Source organism: Mirounga leonina, unplaced genomic scaffold (genome assembly GCF_011800145.1).
Source record: "Mirounga leonina isolate KUSES-001 unplaced genomic scaffold, KU_Mleo_1.0 Mir_166, whole genome shotgun sequence".
Taxonomy (NCBI): domain Eukaryota; kingdom Metazoa; phylum Chordata; class Mammalia; order Carnivora; family Phocidae; genus Mirounga; species Mirounga leonina.
Window position 1 is genome coordinate 8,204,563 of NW_023270418.1, and position 20,688 is coordinate 8,225,250.

Consider the following 20,688-nt stretch of genomic DNA (forward strand, 5'->3'; position numbering starts at 1 on the left):
TCCACTTCTCTATAATGGTATCTGCCTCACTAGCAAGTCAATGAGATTCATGGGTGTATGTGAAAGTGTTTCGTAAACCATGGCCTACTGTCCAAGTGTAAGGGAGTATACAGTCTTCATCAGTCTATACAGTTGGCTACCTAAGCCATAGTATGACAGTGTGTGTCCCTGCATTTGAGTATCATTAAGTATAAACTTAAGGCAGTTTAATGTGACAAAACAATATTCCACAGTCATATGTAATGTTTGTATTAAGCATGACAGGAAATTTACAACTAAGCAAAATCATGATAGGCAAGACTGAGACGTCTTAAATGAAGATAGCTATTGGTTAGGAAGGCTCTTAAGCCAAAGCTCAAGAGGGACTAAGTTTGTAAGCTCTGCTGGAAGGCTCATTTCATCTGGAGCCATGAAGCAAGTCACTTATTCTCCCTGCTTTGATTCCCTCAAAAGCATTTCATGGTTATAAGAATGAAACTGGATCTGTAGATGAAAACTGTGAGTGTATAAGGTATAGATAATGTAATTATTTGTGATGTAATTTATTATTGTCCACATTAAGTCTACTTCCTTTCTCTGCAGATTAAGCTTGAGAGTCTGAACTCTTAGAGGTGTCTCAAGACCTAGCCTGAACCTCTTCACAGCACAGGTGAGAAAATACTGTCTGACCCTTCTGCTGGGAGGAGGAAATGTTTAGGTAAAAATGGCTGGCCAATGAAACAGCCTACATGGTTCTTTCACTTTGGTGCTCTCACAGGAACATAATGGGGCGAGGTGAGAAGATGGAGAATGGGATATCAGAGTAGCAAAGAAATGGGCTATCCCTTTTTTCACTCTAATTTTAAATTCCTTGGGCAATGCCAAACTAGAGAAAGAGGAGCCTAAAATTGAGCTTAGATGTTGTTTTAGATTGATTTTAATATTTAAAAATGATACTGTTTTATTAATATTCAGAAGGCCAAAAAAGCTATAGAATTGGCCTGAGAGGACAGAGAAGAAAGATCTGGTAGAATGGTTTGAAGGCAGCAGTGGAAATGAAAAATAAAGCTGATTATATTGTATCTTCCTTAGTTTAGCTCATTCAACAAACAAAGCAAGAAAGGTCAGGGCAGTAAACATTGCTACTCACAAATAGACTTAGAGCTTAAGGAAAATCAGTGAGTGGCACTATAATTGGGTGAATTTTTTTCAATTTTACAAAACTTATTTTAAAATCAGTGTTGAACTTCTAACTTTTAACCCTTTCATGTATGTTTTGAGTATGTCAGTGTATGTTGCCAACAAAAAGGTGTTGGGATCCACAATGGAAGAGAGTAGGAGATATGAATAGGAATTAGGTGTGATATTTGGGCTGAGCACAGATTTTACAAATAATTAACACAGAAGTCTTTAGCTGCCTGTCTTGAACCCATTTTCAGTTATCAACTTTGGATGGAAGTAGTCATATAATTTCACCCCTCATTCACTGTTTTAAAGGTGGTTCTCTTGAAAGATTTTGCAAAAATTCTTAGTTTTCAATAGACTTTGGAATTTTCTGGACCCCATCAATCCAAAGGCCTGGAAACAAAAATTACATTTGAAGAATTTCATTTATGCAGCAATTTGGAACTATTTTGTAGGTTAATAGTAGCTCTGCAAAGCTAGGCCTCCTTGTCTTTAGAGGAAAGCTACCATTCAATTGGTTAAATTCCCTGAACCTTTGTTTCTTCATTGCTAAAAAAAAAAAAAAAAACATTAATCCTTAACAGATTTGTGGGAAGATCAAATGAAAAAATATATAACATGGCCTCCAGCACCCACCCTCACCATGATTGAGATTCTCCCTACCTTGAAAACTTTATCTCATACCATCTTTTCCTTCACTCACTACCCTCCTGGCACACTAGCTGCCTTTCTCTTCCTCAAAACACCAAGCTCTTTCCAGCCTCAGGACCTTGCAAGTATTCTTTTCTCTACTTGTAATTTTATACTTCTGGCTCTTTGCTCCTTCTCATTTTTCAGGTCCCTAGCTCAAATGTCACCCTCTTAGTGAGGTCTTTCCTTGCCTTCTATCTAAAGTTGCCTTTGTAGGATTTTTGGTATCTCATAACCTTGTTTTTATTTCTCCTAGCATTTTTTTTACAATCTATAATTATTTTGTTATTTTCTGTCTCCTTCCACCGGATTTCAAGATCTTTGAGAAAACCTTGTTGATACTGTTTACTGCAGTGCCCAAAACAGCTAATACAGTGTCTGGCTTGCAGTAGACACTCGATAAATATTTGTTGAATGAATGATATGAGCCTTTTGTATATAAAAGTCCATGAGAAGGTTAAAATGAACATTTTTTTAAATAATGAAAGAGTAAAAAGAAAGGTAAAGTTTCTGTTCTTTCTCAGAAGAAATTACTTGGGCATATTTATATGAAGTCATAAAGAAGAGGTAAGAGAAAGCTCTCTCTGCAGGAAAGGTACCATATGCCAGGATTTGTTTAGAAACAAAGCCAAACCAGGAACTCTGGCTGGGGTGGACAATGGCCTGGCATTTTCTGACTCCAAAAGTTGCTCCTGTCAAAGCAGCGGCATAAGTTCTCATTTGGCAGAACTGAACCATGCCAAACCAAAGGCCTGGGACCAAAAGCATCATTTGAATGATGTCATTTTTTAGAGCAATCTGGAATAATTTCACAGGCTAATACCAGTATCCTTAGGTATTTAGAGCTAACTCACCTTCAAATTAATCAGAGACCCAGATGGCATCCTGGCTGAACCAAGATGTTCTCCTGGGTAGAAGAGGCATCACCTGGCATGGTTGTAGCTGACACAGGCCCAGGCGTGCTGGCCTCAGGGCTCATTTCTTGAAGAGACTGGGCACATTCAGCTCCACACTTGGACTTGACTCCACAGACATGTCCAGAACCTCATGGTTGCTAATAACATCCTGCACACAGAACACTTCTCATTTCATTTCCTGCTCTTCATTTTTTGCTTTTAGGAAGGAGTGTGTCAATATATAGCCAAAAAGAACATTTCTGAGAATTCCATGAGACTGTGCGTGTATGTGCATGTGTTTGACATATAAATATGTCCTTCCCTCCTCCATTCTTTTTTTTCCCCCCACCTAGTTTACATATAAAGGAAAGTTTCTCTCTGGTTACCAGGAGAAACAACATTGGGTGGTAGTCAGAAATTTAGGCTCTCAAACCACATAGCCTTGGATTCACATTTCAAGATTTCCTGTCCTAGCTATACAGACTTGAGCAAGCTATTTAAACTCTTAGGACCTTAATTGCTTTATATGTCAAATAATCACCGTAATAATTCTACTTCATAAGAGCATTGTGAGGATTACATGAATTTATGTGTCTGATTCATGGTAAGTGCTCAATAAACATCAACCAGCTCAATTACCAGCCTCTACCTTTAGTAAGTATCCTAGAATGACTGGGAGGTTTGAATGAAAGCAAACCACAAATTAGGAATAAATGGCTTAATCATCTGACCTAATGCAAAGAAATCTTTATTTTATTAGGCATTGCCTTTGAGTTTAGTCCATCCTCTCCCCAAAGCAATGGTCACTTTTTTATAGTGATTCAGAAGAAATCAACCAGCAAAAAGAGAGAAATAATATACCTATGTCCGGTATAGTAGCCGAATTTCGGCTCTGTGACCTTTTCTTTCTCTGGTGTTAATACCCATGAATATTTTGTTACATGGCAAAAGGGACTTCACAGATGTAATTAAGGTTACTAATCAGTGGATTTTAAGATAGGGAGATTACATGATCCCTTTAAAGCAGAAGGGGAAATCTGAGATATTCAAAACACAAGAAGGGTGTTATATGCTGTTGTTAGCTTGAAGATAAAAGGGACCATGTGTCAAGAAAATGGGAACATCATCCTACTTGGAACAACCACATGAAACTGAATTCTGTCAATAGATAGTGAGCTTGGAAGTGGATGTTGGGCCTGAAAACTGATTTTAGCCTTGTGACCCTAAGCAGAGAATGCAGTCATGTCATGCTATACTTCCTCCTGAAACTGTGAGATAATGAAAGGTGTTATTTTAAGCCATTAAGTTTGTGGTATATGTTATAGAATCAGTAAAAAGCAATACACCAGGCTTGCAACTTTGCCTGAAGCATGAAGTATAACAATGAAGAATTAATTAAGGAAGAAATGCCTCATGCTAAAAACAGTACTTTGGATCTGAGGTAGAAAGTGCAACACTTCCACATAGAATTTTAAGATCCAGATTTTGAGACTTCACATTAATCTTTGCTACTGTCTCCTCTGGATTCCTTCAGCACAGTTATGCGGTTTCATTGTAGTACTTTTTGCTGTCTTGCAATTACCTATTTATGTGACCATCTCTGCAATGTATTAGTATCTTTAAAGGAAGAAACTATGTGATTTACTTTTGTATCTCCCAAACCTAGCACCGAGCCTAACATTGTGGAGATGCTTGAGATGTATTTGTTAAATGAAATAATGAGTGAATGTGTAAGAGAATCAATGAACAATTGACACTGAGACCCAAATGGTCAAAGTATTTGTTGGGATCACATAGTGAACTTTAGTTTTAAACTTACATGTATAACAAATTCTTATTTGCTCTGTTTTGCTTTGCAACTCAAAAAAACTATACCCAGCATGCTCTTTGACAAACTGATTTAATTAAAAGAATGACTCTGTTAAATTTACAGAATCAGCTACCCTCCTAACTGAAGCAACTTTAATTATATGAGTGATTTATATAGATATTAACATCCAAGCCCTATTAATATCAGTTCTCTTGAGTGATTTCTGAGAGGTTCAATTCTTTCACCTTGATGCCTGTCTCCTTTTACCTGCTTGGTCCTTTGATTCTGGAGATGTTCTTAAAGGATATAGAAAAGGCTCATCCCTCAGGAGAGAGAGGGCTTAATCACTGGAGTCATGAAGCTGAAAGAGACACTAAGAGTGTTTTGCCTCTAAGGGAATATCTAAGCCACGTCATTAAACCTTCTCTTCTTTAAGATTTCTAGGGATACAGTCACCATAACATCTTTTTGTAGCCCATCTCCAGTTGTCCAGAAGTTCATTCTTTTACTTGCTATCTTCCTTCTCTTAGAACTGCTCCTCCAGGGGCACCTGGGTGGCTCAGTCGGTTAAGCATCTGCCTTCGGCTCAGGTCATGATCCCAAAGTCCTGGGATTGAGCCCTGTGTTGGGGTCCTTGCTCTGTGGGGAGCCAGCTTCTCCCTCTCCCCCCAACCTGTACTCTCTCACTGTCTCTCCTTCTCTCTCTCTCAAATAAATAAATAAAATCTTAAAAAAAAAAAAAAAAAAGAACTGCTCCTCCAGGTCATAAGGCTGAGATGGACTTACCAGCCATGTTTCCACTGTATGATTCTACCACCTTGCCTACCATCCCACTTCACTCCCCAGCCACGGCTAATTGGAACTAGGCTAAAAACACGATTCATGATGAACCAAGTAGACTCTCTATCCTCATCCTTCTCATGGGCATTGGCATTTGGAACTGTGAAGCAGGTTGTAGTTTGTATTGTAACTATACAATATAAATTCGGAAGATGTTGGATGGCCACTTTCCCTTGGAGGACAAGAGAAATGGAGAAAGCCAATCTGTAGAGCAATGGAATTAATCACCTACAGAGAGAAACTCAGACATTATGTGGAAGAGGAACACTGCCTGGGATCCAGAAAGCTTTGCAGAATCTGTGAGACTTGGCATCATTCAAAATCTGTAAGGCATCTCTTTATCCTTAAAATATATCCACCCCCCATATTTGTTTTCATATATCAACTAGATTTGGTTTCTGTTATCTCTTAATGAGGAGTTCTAATGAATACATTACCAGGAACATATCCTCTTTTAGAGCACATCTTTCCTTCCTGAGCAGGAGGAGAGGAGCATAAAGAGTCCTATGGTATTGCTATTCATTTAATAAATATTTACTTAATACTTATTACATGCCAGAAAATATGACCAAACCACAGTGTTGGCTCTCAAGAGGTTGGGATACTGGAGCTAGGCTATTTCTTCCTATCACAGAACTCTTCTAATGAGTAGTTTTTGCATTACAGCACATCATCGGGTTGGACAAGATAGTTTGAGGCTCTCTCTGCCCAGTTCTGTTCCCTCTTGCTGTTATCTTTCACAAGCATTATTCCAATAAACTGCTTACCCTCATAATTCTATCTCAATGTCAGCTTCCTGGAAGACCCAACCAACACAGATGACCTTCAAAAAAAATGGAAGCAGAAGGGGAAATCTGAGGGAGGGAGCATTTTCATTTATTCAATAAATATGTATTGATGATCAACAATGACCAAATGATATGCTAAACACCAGGTATATCGTGAACAAGATAAACAAAATTTCTTTTCTTATGGAGCTTCACTACAGTCAAATGGAAATAGTATTAAACAAATAAACTACAGAAAACACTGGACCCACCAAATAATTGAGGAAAGAATCACAATGGTGATATTAAGAAAAATACAAGGAAAAAGTAGAGGGAAAGCTGGGTGGGGAATATTACATATCAGAGTATGTTGGCTATCAGTAAAGGAATAAAACCCAGGTTTTTTATGTTAATCACATTCCTTATTTAGGACTCTGAGTCTGGAAATTGTGGAATTCATTTCAAATGCAGAATATGGAGACTTGAATGGACATTATTTTATGTGAAAAATATATGGGGGATTGAAAAAAAAAGCTTTTTAACTTGATTTAGCTGCTTTAAAAAAACAAAACAAAACTTATTTACAGAAGGATCCCATTGTCAGGAGCACAATGAGTCCATCCTAGGAAGTAATTGTTCCCCTTTGCTTTATGCTAATTAGACACTATCTGGAATCTTGTGTTCAATTCTGGGGTCCTTTAAAGAAAATGTTAGGAAGGACAGAAGCAAACTGGCTTCCATGGAGGGCATGAGGATGGAGAGAAGGTCTTGATTCATATGACAAAAGGGCCTGGGCAATAAATAAAATCTTAAAAAAAAAAAATCGTCCCTTCTCCCAAATACTTCTTAATCCTCTCCCTCTCTGTGGGTTCTCTCTATAGCAAAAATAAATTAATTAATTAATAATAAAAAATTTAAAAAGGGCGTGGGGATGTTGATCCAGAACCAGACCAAACTAGAGTGAGTCACTGTATCATCTTTTTTTTAAAGATATTATTTATTTATTTCCCAGAGAGAGAACAAACACAAGCAGGTACAGTGGCAGAGGGAGAGGGAGAAGCAGGCTCCCCACCAAGCAGAGATCCTGATGTGGGGCTCGAACGCAGGACCCTGGGATTATGACCTGAGCTGAAGGCAGATGCTTAACTGACTGAGCCACCCAGGTGCCCCAGTGTATCCATCTTTAAATAGAGGACTGTCCTATGTAGTTAAAACAACAGCAACAACAACAAACTCAGACCAGTTATTTTGAATTTCTCTTGAGAGTAGGAATAGGAGCAATGAGTAGAAACAGTACAGAAGTAGATTACAGTCTAGTGTAAAAAAATAATAAAAATTCAGTTTCTGAAACCTAGAACTATTTATCAATTGAATGAGTTTATTCATGAGGTTTTAAGCCCCTCCCTCCTGAAGGTGAAACTCATGTAGCGAGGCTTCCTGTGAGTGGTATTTTGATACTGGGTTTTCAAAGATTGAAAAATACATGGATATAGAGTGTCTAGAGGAGCCTGTAAGAGAATTCTATATCATTCAGGGCTCCATATAAGACAAGGGGAGGGATGAGGGTAGGGCTAAGTTGGAGCTGCATGCTCTGCCAATCTTAATTCAAATACAAATTTTCCAAAAACACTATGCCAGAGCAAGACCTCATTCCTCTACAGAGGCACTGACTTGACAACAATATACCAAAAGGCCTTTATGAGAACTCAGGAATCTAGTTAAGGCATCACAGTATCTCAGGCAAGTGCAAAACCAGAAAACTTACATTGAAATGGGTAAGAAAAGCCATTGCATTTTACCTGTGATAGTCCTTTCCCCAAGCTGACACAGCTTACTGCATTTGGGATAAAAGGACCAACATACTACTTTTTCCTAGAAAGGGAAAGAGAAATGTGGAGTGTGTGCCCAACATTCTGGCTTTTCAGGAGACTGCATGACGGATTGATTATGTCTTATGTAACTCAGAGTGCTGACAGAGAACTAGCATATTTGAATACCTGGGGGCCTCTGAGAAAAAAGCTTGATGGCTTATTGCAACACCAGGAAACCTGCAGTGTACATACATACACAAGAGGGAGAAAGGGATGATGAGCTCCTGAAAAAGAAACCAGCAAACCTCTCTAATTCAGAAATGGCATATACAAGCCCAGAAAGATGCATCCCCAGAAAAGATTTGAAAGGCCCTCAGAATCTCTAGCCAGGCTGAGTGGGGAAGATCTTTCCCTGGTATGTATCCAGTCCATAAGAATAGGAAAGGTGGCTGCTTTGTCGAATGACCAGATCCTAGCAAAAAATAAAAAGGCCATAAAATAAAAATACTTCAGTTATTAGTGGAAAAAAAAAAAGGCATATGAAGAAATGAGGAAATATAGCCCTATCAAAGGAACAAAATAAATCTCCAAAAACTGACCCAAAAGAAATGGAAATCTATGACTTACTTATTAAAGAATTCAAAATAATTATCTCAAAAAACTCAATGAGCTGAAAGAGAACACAGATAGACAACTAAAGAAAATCAGGAAAATAATTCATGAAAAGACATCAACAAAGAGGTAGAAACTTGGAAAAAAAGAACCAAACAAAAATTCTGGAGTAGAATACAGTAACTAAATTGAAAAATTCACTAGAGGAATTCAACAGCAGACTTTATCAAACAAGAATCACTAACTCAAGACAGATCATTTAAAATTATCAGGTTAGAGAAACAAACAAAAAAGAAAAGAAGAAAACTGAAGAAACCCTAAGGGACTTACTGAACATCAAATGGAACAATACAGTAATCCCCCCTTATCCATGGGGTGTTTCATGGGATATCCCAACTTTATATATACTATGCCTTTTCCTATATGTACTTGCCTCTGATAGCATTTAACTTATAAATTAGGCACATTAAGAAATTAACAATAATAATGAATAGAATAATTATAAAAGTATACTATAATAAAAGTTATGTGAATGTGATCTCTCTCTCTCAAAATATTATACTTTACTCACTCTTCTTTTTCATGTGATAATGTGAGATGATAAAAATGTCTATGTGATGAGATGAAGTGAGGTGAATGATGTGGGCATTGTGGTGTAGCTTAAGCTACTACTGACCTTCTGATGATACATCAGAGGAAAGATCATCTGCTTCCAGACTGCAGTTGACCATGGATAACTGAAATCACAGAAAATTAGATTGCAGATAATGAGGGACTACTGTGTATACATTATAGGAGTCCCAGAAGGAGAAGAGAGAGAAAAAGGGGCAGAGAGCTTATTTGAGGAAATAATGGTTGAAAACTTACCAGAAAGAAAATGGACATCCAAATTTAAGAAGCTCAAAAAGCTCTAACTAGATGAAATCCAAACAGGCCTATACCAAGACACATTATAATCAAATTGTTAAAAGTCAAAGACAAAAAGAGAATCTTGAAAGTCATGAGAAAAGCAACTTGTCACATACAAGTGAGATCTCATTAGATTTTCAGCAGATATTATCAGCAGAAATATTATAAACCAGAAGGGAATGTGAAGATGTATTCAAAGTGCTGGAAAAAAAAAAAAATCTGCCAAATGCAAACTCTATCTGGCAAACTGTTCTTTAAAAATGAGGGATAAATAAAGACCTAGCTGTATAAACAACACCTGAGGGAGTTCATCAGCACTAGGCCTGCCTTACAAGAAGTGCTAAATGGACTCCTTCAAGATGAAACAAAAGATTGCTAACAGCAATAGGATAGCATATGAAAACATACATCCATGGTAAATGTAAATATATAAACAAACACAGAATACTGTGATGGTGGTGCATAAATCACATTTGATTCTGGTATAGAATTTAAAATATAAAAGCACAATTACTATAAAACTATATTGATGGATACAAAATATAAAAATATGTCATTTATGACATTGATAAACCAGGAAGGACATGTAAGGGAGTATAGTTTTGTATGTAATTGAAGTTATCAGTTTAAAACAGATTGTTATAACTATAAGATGTTCTATGTAATCCCTGTAGTAACCACACACACACATAAAATGTATGGAAGATACACAAAAGAAAATCAGAAAGGAATTAAAACACATTACCACAAAAAAAAAAAATCAATAAAACATAAGGAATGAAGAAAGAGAGGAAAAGAAGGATAAAATAACTATAAGACATGTAGAAAATACTGAACAAAATGGCAATAGTAAGTCCTTCCTTTAAATTTAAATGGATTAAATTCTTCAAAGACATAGAGTGGCTGAATGGATCCAAAAAAACAAGATCCAACTATAAGGTGTCTATAAGAGACTCTTTTATTTTATTTTATTTTATTTTAAGATTTTATTTATTTATTTATTTATTTATTTATTTATTTATTTATTTGACAGAGAGAGAGAGATAGCGAGAGCAGGAACACAAGCAGGGGGAGTGGGAGAGCGAGAAGCAGGCTTCCTGCCGAGCAGGGAGCCCGATGTGGGACTTGATCCCAGGACCCTGGGATCATGACCTGAGCCGAAGGCAGACGCTTAATGACTGAGCCACCCAGGTGCCCTATGAGACTCATTTTAGATATAAGGACACACATAGGCTAAAAGTTAAAGGATTGAAAAAGATATTCAATGCAAATGGTAACCAAGAGAAAATAGGGGTGGCCATACTTAATTCAGACAAAATAAGCTTTAAGTCACAAATCATCATAACAGACAAAGGGGGACATTATATAATAATAAAAGGATAATTTTTAGGAAGATATATCAGGAAGATATAACAGGAAGATATATCAATTATATATGCAACTAACATCAGAGCACTTAATTATGTGAAGCATACATTGACAGAATTGAAGAAAGTAGATAGTAATAATGATAGTAGGAGATTTCAATGTCCTATTTTCAATAATGGCTAGAACAACCAGACATAAGATAAATAAGCAAATAGAGGGATTGAATAGCAGTATAGACCAATTGAACATATCAGATACATACAGAACACTCTACCCAATAACAGCAGAATGCATATTCTTCTGAAGTGCATACAAAACATCCTCCAGGACAGATCACATGTTATAGGTTACAAAACAAGTTTTAACAAATTTAGGAACATCAAAATCATAACAAGTATCTTTTCTGACCATAATGGAATAAAACCTAGACGTGAACAGTAAGTGGAAACTGCAAAATTCACAAATATGTGAAAATTAAACAACACACTCTTGAGCGACCAACAGATCAAAGAAGAAATTGTGAGGAACCATAGAAAATATCTTGGAACAAATGAATATGAAATGACATACCAAAACTTATAGGATGAAGACAAAGAAGAACTAAGAGGGAAGTTCATAGTAGTAAACACCTACATTAATAAAGAAGAAGGATCTCAAATCAATAACCTAATTTCACACCTCAAGGAAATAGAAATGAACAAACTAAACCCAGAATTAACAGAAGGAAATAATAAAGATTAGAGTAAAAATAATCTAGAGAATAGCAAAACAATAGGAAAAAAATAACAGAACTGAGAGTTGGTGTTTTGAAAAGATCAACAAAATTGTTGAAAAAACCCTTAGCTAGACTAAGAAAAACAAAGGAGAAATTCAACAAAAGCCTGAAATGAAAGAGATGTTATAACTGATGCCACAAAAATAAAAGGATCATTAGAAATTATTAGGAACAATTATATACTAACAAATTTGATGACCCAGAAATAATTAGATAAATTCCTAGAAACATACAACCTCCTAAGACTGAATCATGAAGAAATCAATTATGAATCAGTAATCAAAACCTTCTAACAAAGAAACACCAGGACTAGATAACTTCATGGAGAATTCTACCAAATATTTAAAGAAAAATTAACACCATTCTTCAAATGTTTCCAAAAAACTTAAGGAAACACTTTCAAATTAATTTTATGAGGTTAGCATTAATCTGATAGCAAAACTAGACTAAGGACTACAAAAACAAACAAACAAACAAACAACCCTCACAGATCATTTACCCTGATGTATATTGATGCAAGAATCTTCAACAAAATACTGGCAAACCAAATTCAATAGAACATCAAACGGATTACATACCATAACCAATGGGATATATTCCTAGAATGCAAGGATGGTTCAACATATGAAAATTAATGTAATACACCACTTTAACAGAATGAAGGATAAAAATCAGATAGTCATCTCAATTGATGCAGAAAAAGCATTTGGCAAAATTTAATACCCTTTCATGATAAAAACGCTCAACAAACTAGGAATAGAAAGAAACTACCTCAACATAATAAAGGCCATATATGAAAAACGCACAGCTAACATCATACTCAATTGTGAAAAACTGAAAGTTTTTCCTTTAAGATCTGGAATAAGGCAAGGGTGTCCACTCTTTCTACTTCTATTCAACATAGTACCAGAAGTTTTAGCCATAGCAATTAGGCAAGAAAAAGAAATAAAAGGCATCCCATGTTGGAAAGAAAGAAATAAAATTATTTCTGTTTACTGATGAGATGATCTTACATGTAGAAAACCCTAGAGATTCCACAAAAACAAACAAAACAAAACAAAACAAAAACTGTTAGAACTAATAATAAATGAATTCAGCAAAATTGCAGGATACAAAATCAACACAGAAATCAATTGCATTTCTATATACAAAATGATATTAAGAAAAATAATCTCATTTACAATAGCATAAAAAAAAGAATAAAATACTTAGAAATAAATTTAACCAAGTAGGTCACAGACCTGGGACAAGCTGGTTGTTCTGATGCTTCCCCTCCCCATCTGCCACTCCCCCTCACTTGCCTTGCTCCCTCACTCTTCCTCAGGAATGCATGCTACAGTCTTGATGCAGCTGCTGAGTCATGCAAGTACCACACTATGGCTCACCTTTTCATACCAGCAGACTGGCCCACAAACTCTTGCTGTGGCTGAGCTGTGAATGCCCATGTTTGATGACCTGGCTGCGGCACCAGAGCCCACTTACACCACCATGGATGGTGGCAGCCACTCTGCCTCTGTTGCCACTGCCCGAACTGCCTATCTCATGTGGCACCACAGACGCAGTCTGGCATGGGCCTTCAGAGGGTGAAGAGTGCCTGTCCCATAGCAGAACCCAATCTGGGTTTCTGGTGTCCAGAAAGTTCCAGAGGCCTAAGGAGGCCCTGCAGTCCCAGTCCTGCCTCCCAAGAGAGCCTTTGGGACAGCACTTCCAATTATAGGAGATGAGCTCCAGAGTGAACCCTAGTCCATCAGCCTAAGGGGACAGCCAGACTCTCAAAACAGGAGCACTTGGAGTGTCCTGTGGCATTTGGTTGGGAAGAGGAAGAGGCACTCATGTCAGGGTGGTCTTTCATCTCCTTCTTAACCATCATATGGAGTTCTTATTTTCTACCTCTTCCTGAAATGCAGCTCAAGAGGGTCTCTGTCTCCTCTTATTCTCCTCCTCTAATGCAGGGCTGTGTTCACTGAGGAGAGGACAGAAAACTGTCCCTTTCTTGGTCACCATCAGTTTATTTGACAGGGCTTGGTCAGGAAAATCAAAACCACTTGAGGAATTTAAGGCAGAAAGATATTTAATACAGGGAGATCAAGGCTGGGGAACCAAGTTCAGGAGATTAAGAAGTATGGGATTTATGGAGACTCTCCACCCTGATTCTGGCTGCCTATAATTCTGATGTGGACAACTCTGGAAGGATGCCTCGGGCTGCTGACAAACCCCCATGCCTGTCACCTGCTGGAGCTATAGTGGCTTTTCCCAAACCTCAGGCTGGTTTCATCTCAGAATGCAACAAGAGATCCAGCCAGCAAAGGCCCATGGTTTCCAGACGTGTAGCTGCTGTGACACACAGGCTGTATGACAGACTGCCCAGCATGGGCACCCTTTGGGCTTTCAGCAACTGTACCCACTTCCTACCTTACCTCTCAGTTTCAGCAACAACACTGAGCCATGGCCTAAGGTCCTGTAGCCACTGCCATGCCAGTGATGCTCTGGCCCTTCCCAAAATTGGAGGGGGAGAAAGCCTTATTGGTCACCTGTGCATTTGAGCATGTTGATTCATGTTCTTGTTCAGACACATTGCACCTGGACATCCTATGGCCTCAAGACTATACTAAAAATTAATCACCATCAACACTCCTTAAATAAAATAGAGGAGAAAGAGAAAAGGAAAAAGTGGGTAAAATATATAAAATACAGATAATATAGTTCCTAGTTAATATATATAAATACATACATAACAAGGTAGTTAAAAAAAAAAGGAAAGAAAGACTTGTACACTAAAAACTACAAGACACTGATGAAAGAATTCTAAAAGACAAATAAATGGAAAGACATTGTATTCCTAGATTAGAAGATCTAATATTGTTAAAATGTCCATTCTTCCCACATGATCTTTAGATTCAGTGCAATCTCTTTCAAAATTCTAATGGCATTGTCTGCAGAAATAGAAAAAAGTATTCTAAAATTCATATGGAATCTGAAAGGGTCCTGGATAGCTGAAACAATCTTAAGCAAGAAAAACAAAGCTGGAGGCCTCATACTTCCTGATTTTCAAACATGTAACAAAGTTATACTAATCAAAGCAGTATATCACTGGCATAAAAACAGACACATAGGGCGCCTGGGTGGCTCAGTTGGTTAAGCGACTGCCTTCGGCTCAGGTCATGATCCTGGAGTCCCGGGATCGAGTCCCGCATCGGGCTCCCTGCTCGGCAGGGAGTCTGCTTCTCCCTCTGACCCTCCTCCCTCTCATGCTCTCTGTCTCTCATTCTCTCTGTCTCAAATAAATAAATAAAATCTTTAAAAAACAAACAAACAAACAAACAAACAAAAACAGACAAATAGACCAATGGAATAGAATAGAGAGCCCAGAAATAAGCCCTAATGTCTAATGATCTTCGACAAGGGTGCTGAATCTACACAATGGGGAAAGCATAGTCTCAAGAGATAGTGTTAGAAAAACAGAATATCCATGGAAAATAATAAAGCTGGACCCTTATCTTATACCATACTAAAAAATCAAGTTCAGAAAGACATATATATATATACCTCATGTTGCCTGATTGTTTTTGAAATTTCCATATCTGTGTGGATTCCCTAGATTTGGCTATCACAAGGCTTTATGACACATGAGAGTCCCATTTCTTTTAATTAGCAGATGGTTAACAACAACAACAATACATATATATCTTTGTAAGGGCAGTTGGGAAGGAGCAGGAAGAGTTAGGAAATCTTTCACCACAACAGAAATGTTGAGGAATGTGTATGAATTTTGGCATTATTCAATTTGTGCAGCTCTGAAAATCATATTCAGTCATATTTGGGTTTAATTTTCTTTTTGTTCTCCTTTTGGTATTTCACTGACATACTCTGGCTCACAAACAACGAGGATGGAAGTTATAAAAAGAAGTGTGGTCTTAGAGATGGCAGAGGACAAAAATTTCAACACTAAAAAATTCCTAGAATGTTTTAAGGACTCTTTCAGTTCTAACCTTCCCATGCTGAGAGGTCAACATGCACTGAATATATTAGATATTTTTCTTACAACTAGATTCTACATTGAAAGAGAGTTGTACACATAAAGATATTAATGATGCTTCATTAATTTTTAATGACACCATTGCTGCTCTATGTAGAAAGTGTAGGAAAAAAATTCTTACCTTGATTTCCTATAATCATTAGTTTGTGCTTGTCTCTCCCCAGGACTATGAAAGAGTCAAGCGTTACTTATTTTTATGTGCACATTATGGTGCCTGATATACAATTAATATGAATTAAGTATAAGCTGAATGAATGAAATTATTTATTCAAAACAATCATGTTTAAGATGACATCTTGGCAGATTCCTCCCCACCATACTACTTATTGAAACCTGCAGAAACAGTGAGCTGATTCTTATTAACCAGTCATAGTTACAATAAAATATAATGAAATCAATTTAGGAGTTTCTTCCACATGTATATTGTATACACAGCATTCTCTGACATTATCTGGCAATTATCCTTGCCCACAATTTCCTTCTACTTCAAAAGGGACTTGACTTTGCCTTCAGAATATGGGACCCAAGATTGCTTGTCTTTTGAGCTTAGTGTCAGGTGAAGCACAAGCCTGACTCTGATCTTCAGGGTAATGCCAGTCAACAAACTCACTGAGCATTTCCTAGGTGTCAAGCACTGTATTAACACACAAGGATAACAAGAATACTATGTCTGCCTTCTAAGAGAAAGTAGCTGAGTTCCTGTATAATCCTGTCGACTGAACAGAGGTTACTGTAGTGGTCACTGTAGTGTGTTGGCCTGATCACCTATCCTACCTGCTTCAAGACTGAAGCACTAATTCCCCTATTTACTGCATGTTGGTGACTGATAGCTCATGGCTGAGGCCCCTGGGGAGATTGGCCTTATCCTGAAAGGAGCTACCTCACCTAAAATTATGTCTCCTGGTCAATATGGAGATATAAATGCTCCTGGCCCTGATTTTGGACAACTCTGCAGGGCCATGCCTGCTGTAGACTCCCAGTAGGATCAATTGGGTCTTTCTTGTGACTGCTTTGCAGTTGAACTTCTTCCTCTGTCTGGTTCTGCTTCGTTCACTCCCTCAAATGTGTTCACTTTGAGAGTACTACCTAATAAATGTTATTGTCTCTTCCTGGTGAACAAAAGTTATACAAGTTATTATACTTAGAGTATTATGGGATAACCCCATGAAAATGTGTATCATTATGATGCTTTATTTCTATATATATATATATATATATATATATATATATATATATATATATATTAGCTTTATCCAAGAATTTTGGGTAACACTAATAAAACATAACCCAAGTGAACAAAAGGAATCTAATTTGCTTGTTTTAGTATTTATCACACTTTCCCAAAACTCACAACTAGAACTTAGTATTAAAGGTATACTTTGTGTAAGAACTCAGCACTTGGGGCACCTGTGTGGCACAGTGGTTAAGTGTTGGACTCTTGGTTTCAGCTCAGGTTGTGATATCGGGGTCATGAAATCAAGCCCCATGTTGAAATCTGCCCTCAGCTTGGAGTCTGCTTAAGACTATCTCCCTTTCGGAACCCTCCTACACTGTTGGTGGGAATGAAAGCTGTGCAGCCACTCTAGAAAACAGTATGGACGTTCCTCAAAAAGTTGAAAATAGAGCTACCGTATGACCCAGCAATTGCACTACTGGGTATTTACCCCAAAGATACAAATGTAGTGATCTGAAGGGGTATGTGCACCCCAATGTTTATAGCAGCAATGTCTACAATAGCCAAACTATGGAAAGAGCCAAGATGTCCATCAACAGATGAATGGATAAAGAAGATGTGGTATATATACACAATGGAATATTATGCAGCCATCAAAAAAACCCCAAAATCTTGCCATTTGCAATGATGTGGATGGAACTATGCTAAGTGAAATAAGTCAATCAGAGAAAGGGTATTATGCTAAGCGAAATAAGTCAATCAGAGAAAGACATGTATCATATGATCTCACTGATATGAGGAATTCTTAATCTCAGGAAACAAACTGAGGGTTGCTGGAGTGGTGGGGGGTGGGAGGGATGGGGTGGCTGGGTGATAGACATTGGGGAGGGTATGTGCTATGTTGAGCACTGTGAATTGTGTAAGACTGATGAATTACAGACCTGTACCTCTGAAACAAATAATACATTATATGTTAAAAAAAAAAAAGAAGATAGTAGGAAGGGAAAAACAAAGGGGGGAAAATTGGAGGGGGAGATGAACCATGAGAGACTGTGGACTCTGAAAAACAAACTGAAGGTTCTAGAGGGGAGGGGGGTGGGGGGATGGGTTAGCCCAGGGATGGGTATTAAAGAGGGGATGTATTGAATGGAGCACTGGGTGTTATACGCAAACAACGAATCATGGAACGCTACATCAAAATAAATAAATAAATAAATAAAATTTAAAAAATAATAAAATAAAAAAAGACTCTCTCCCTTTCTCCCTCTGCCTCTCCCACTGCTCTCTATCTCTCTCAAATGAAATAAATAAATAAATCTTAAAAAAAAAAAAGAACTCAGCACTTATGGTCTAAGTGTAGATTATTTTCAATGCATTAGGAGTAAGGGAATTTCATTCTCTTTTATTTGTAGCAGGTACTATAAGAAAGGAAAAATGAAACTTTATTTTCATTTCTCTGAAGAAAACTTCTAGATAACATTCTCATTGTATTTGCAGAAGGTGTTATTATAAAGTAATGTATCTAAATTTCAAGAGGGCTTTTTAAAATCATTTATCTTCATAGCACATATGTCAGAATATTAGTTAGCAATTTTTTTGTAATACCTAATTCTATACTACAGTAGTGACAGATACACACCAAGTGGTTAATACAAGGTTTAGTTTATTCATCACATGCTTTTCTCCCCTAATACAGAACTCAGTATATTAAGGTATGAAATCTTTCTAATCATTTGAAAACATCAAAATGCATCTACTGATTGATAATGAAATTCCAAAAATAAAATTTAAAAAATTTACATGTAATTTAGACAAACACTGGGTATAAGAATTCAAGGTAGATATAAGTCATTTGCAAAGTCTTTTTCTAAACTTTTCTTTAGTTAACATGACAGAGAGAATGACAGATTGCCATGTTATCCAAACTATTTGGCAGAATGGTACCTGAAGCCATAAGCTAAATGTTTACATACTAGGGTATAGAGTATAAAATTTGCATGAACTTTTAAAATAGGACATGCGACTACAAAGAAATTCCTACAAAGACCTGGTTTTGCTTAATCTTAGATCATTCTTTTTTCTCCTCCTCCTCACAATCTTTAATGTACTTAAGCAGTGAAGTTTGAGAAAAATTGCTATGCAGATTTGATTCAGGATCATAGATTTGGCCTTTTGCTTAGAAATGGCCACAATTTATTTATTCAACCATAATTTCTTGACAACCCACTATGCATAATGTTGTATGAAGCAAATTTTCTCTTCTTTCCCCTATAGCAGTCCTATACTGTACAAGGCAGCTTCTATTCAACCTCAGTAATCCAAACTACCCCTTAAATACCTACAAACTTTTAAGCATAACTGCACTCACAGTCATCAACATAGAGGGGAACTATGACATCCTGGACTGACCTTGAGCTCAGAGGTGAGGCACCATGAATGCTGAAGGCCAGTTCCTCAGATAAACAGCAAGCTTCCCCTAATTAGGCATTTTTCCAGATACTCCTCAGGCAAACAAAGGAGATCTGATGTGGATAAGGTGAGAAATAGTTTAAAAGCCAACTAGGATTAGTCAATGTAGTCTTAGTTGCCCCCCCGCCCACCTCTCTTTAGGTCTGAAAGTTACATATTTTGCTGCCATTTCTGTATTCAGCTTTCTTGCTCAGCAGGCTTCGTAGAACCCAAGGGGTTTACATTACCCAGATGAGTGTGGATGAAATCTAAGTTCCATCCACTATTGTGGGTGGGCTTGGGCAAGGGAATGAAAATGTTTGCTAAATTTAGATGGCTCATGTAATGCTCACTAACTACAACAACCTGTTTTCAGAACACTAAATTTGGAAAGACAAGCAGTTTCCCTCCTAACCAGCTTCATTCACCACTGAATTGAACAGAATTGAAAACACTTGAGAGCTGTGACTTATTTGAAGTCTTTTCAACTGCAAGATTTCCACTGGACTAGGAGGAGCAAAAATTAGTGTGAACAGCTGTCAAGAGGAAGTCATTACCAATCTCTGTTTTAAAAATAGCCAACAAGTTTGTATTACAGCAAACAATAGATTTTTATTTGGCAAAACTCCCCCACAAATAAATGACGCCCAGAGGTGTGTGTTGCCATTTTATTTTGACAAAAATTGACTGATTTCAAGTGGATGTGAGACTGCCATATTTATGGTTTTGGTTTAATGAAATGCCTAAATTAGGGAATCAATTATTTTCATTGGTATTATTATTACTTGCCTGGAGGAAGAATCAGCTGACTATAGCTTTCTGCCTGAGAATATCTGCCTGGGGGGATCCTTTTGGGGGCTTTTACATGTAGACCTCCCTGAAGAAGTAAGTCCTTAACCTATTTTTTTAGTTCATTTTCATCAGGATTTTTTAAAAATCCTTTTCATTTTTCCAAATTTAGAGACGAGAACTCACTGGTCCTCTCTCATGTTTTGTCTGATTTATGTTTTTCCTTTTGTTGATCCCACTGTTTTTTTTTTTTTATCTCTGCTCTTCTATTAATTGTTTTGGTGATTGCTATCGCATTTATTTAATGTCCTTTTGTAATCTTTGTCTTTGCAATGAGAATTGTAAACTGCCGCAGCAGTGAAATCCCTACAAGACAACCTGTGCTGCATTTGGGGATAAAGAGCTGAATGAATTCCTAGTGCTCTTCAAACCTGCACTTGTTCCTTCCTGAACCCCGGAGGGAAGCTCTTACTTGGCTTTGATGAAGACTTCAATCCTCATCTTGGCTGGCTAAAAGAGACTAAAAACAATAAAACAAAAAACAAATAAGAAGACTTTGTTCCCTTGTAATTCATAAAGTTTATAGAGGCCAAATCACT

At 37.2% G+C, this 20,688-nt stretch overlaps 1 protein-coding gene across 1 annotated transcript in view; it reads left to right on the forward strand.

The window, feature by feature from the left end:
- Window positions 1–20,688, forward strand: part of METTL15 (methyltransferase like 15) — a 241,580-nt gene that overhangs the window by 214,517 nt on the left and 6,375 nt on the right. Inside the window, exon 6 of the transcript XR_004680688.1 lies at window positions 583–649. The gene's annotated coding sequence lies outside the window, so the exon portion shown is untranslated. The remainder of the gene's footprint in view (window positions 1–582; window positions 650–20,688) is intronic.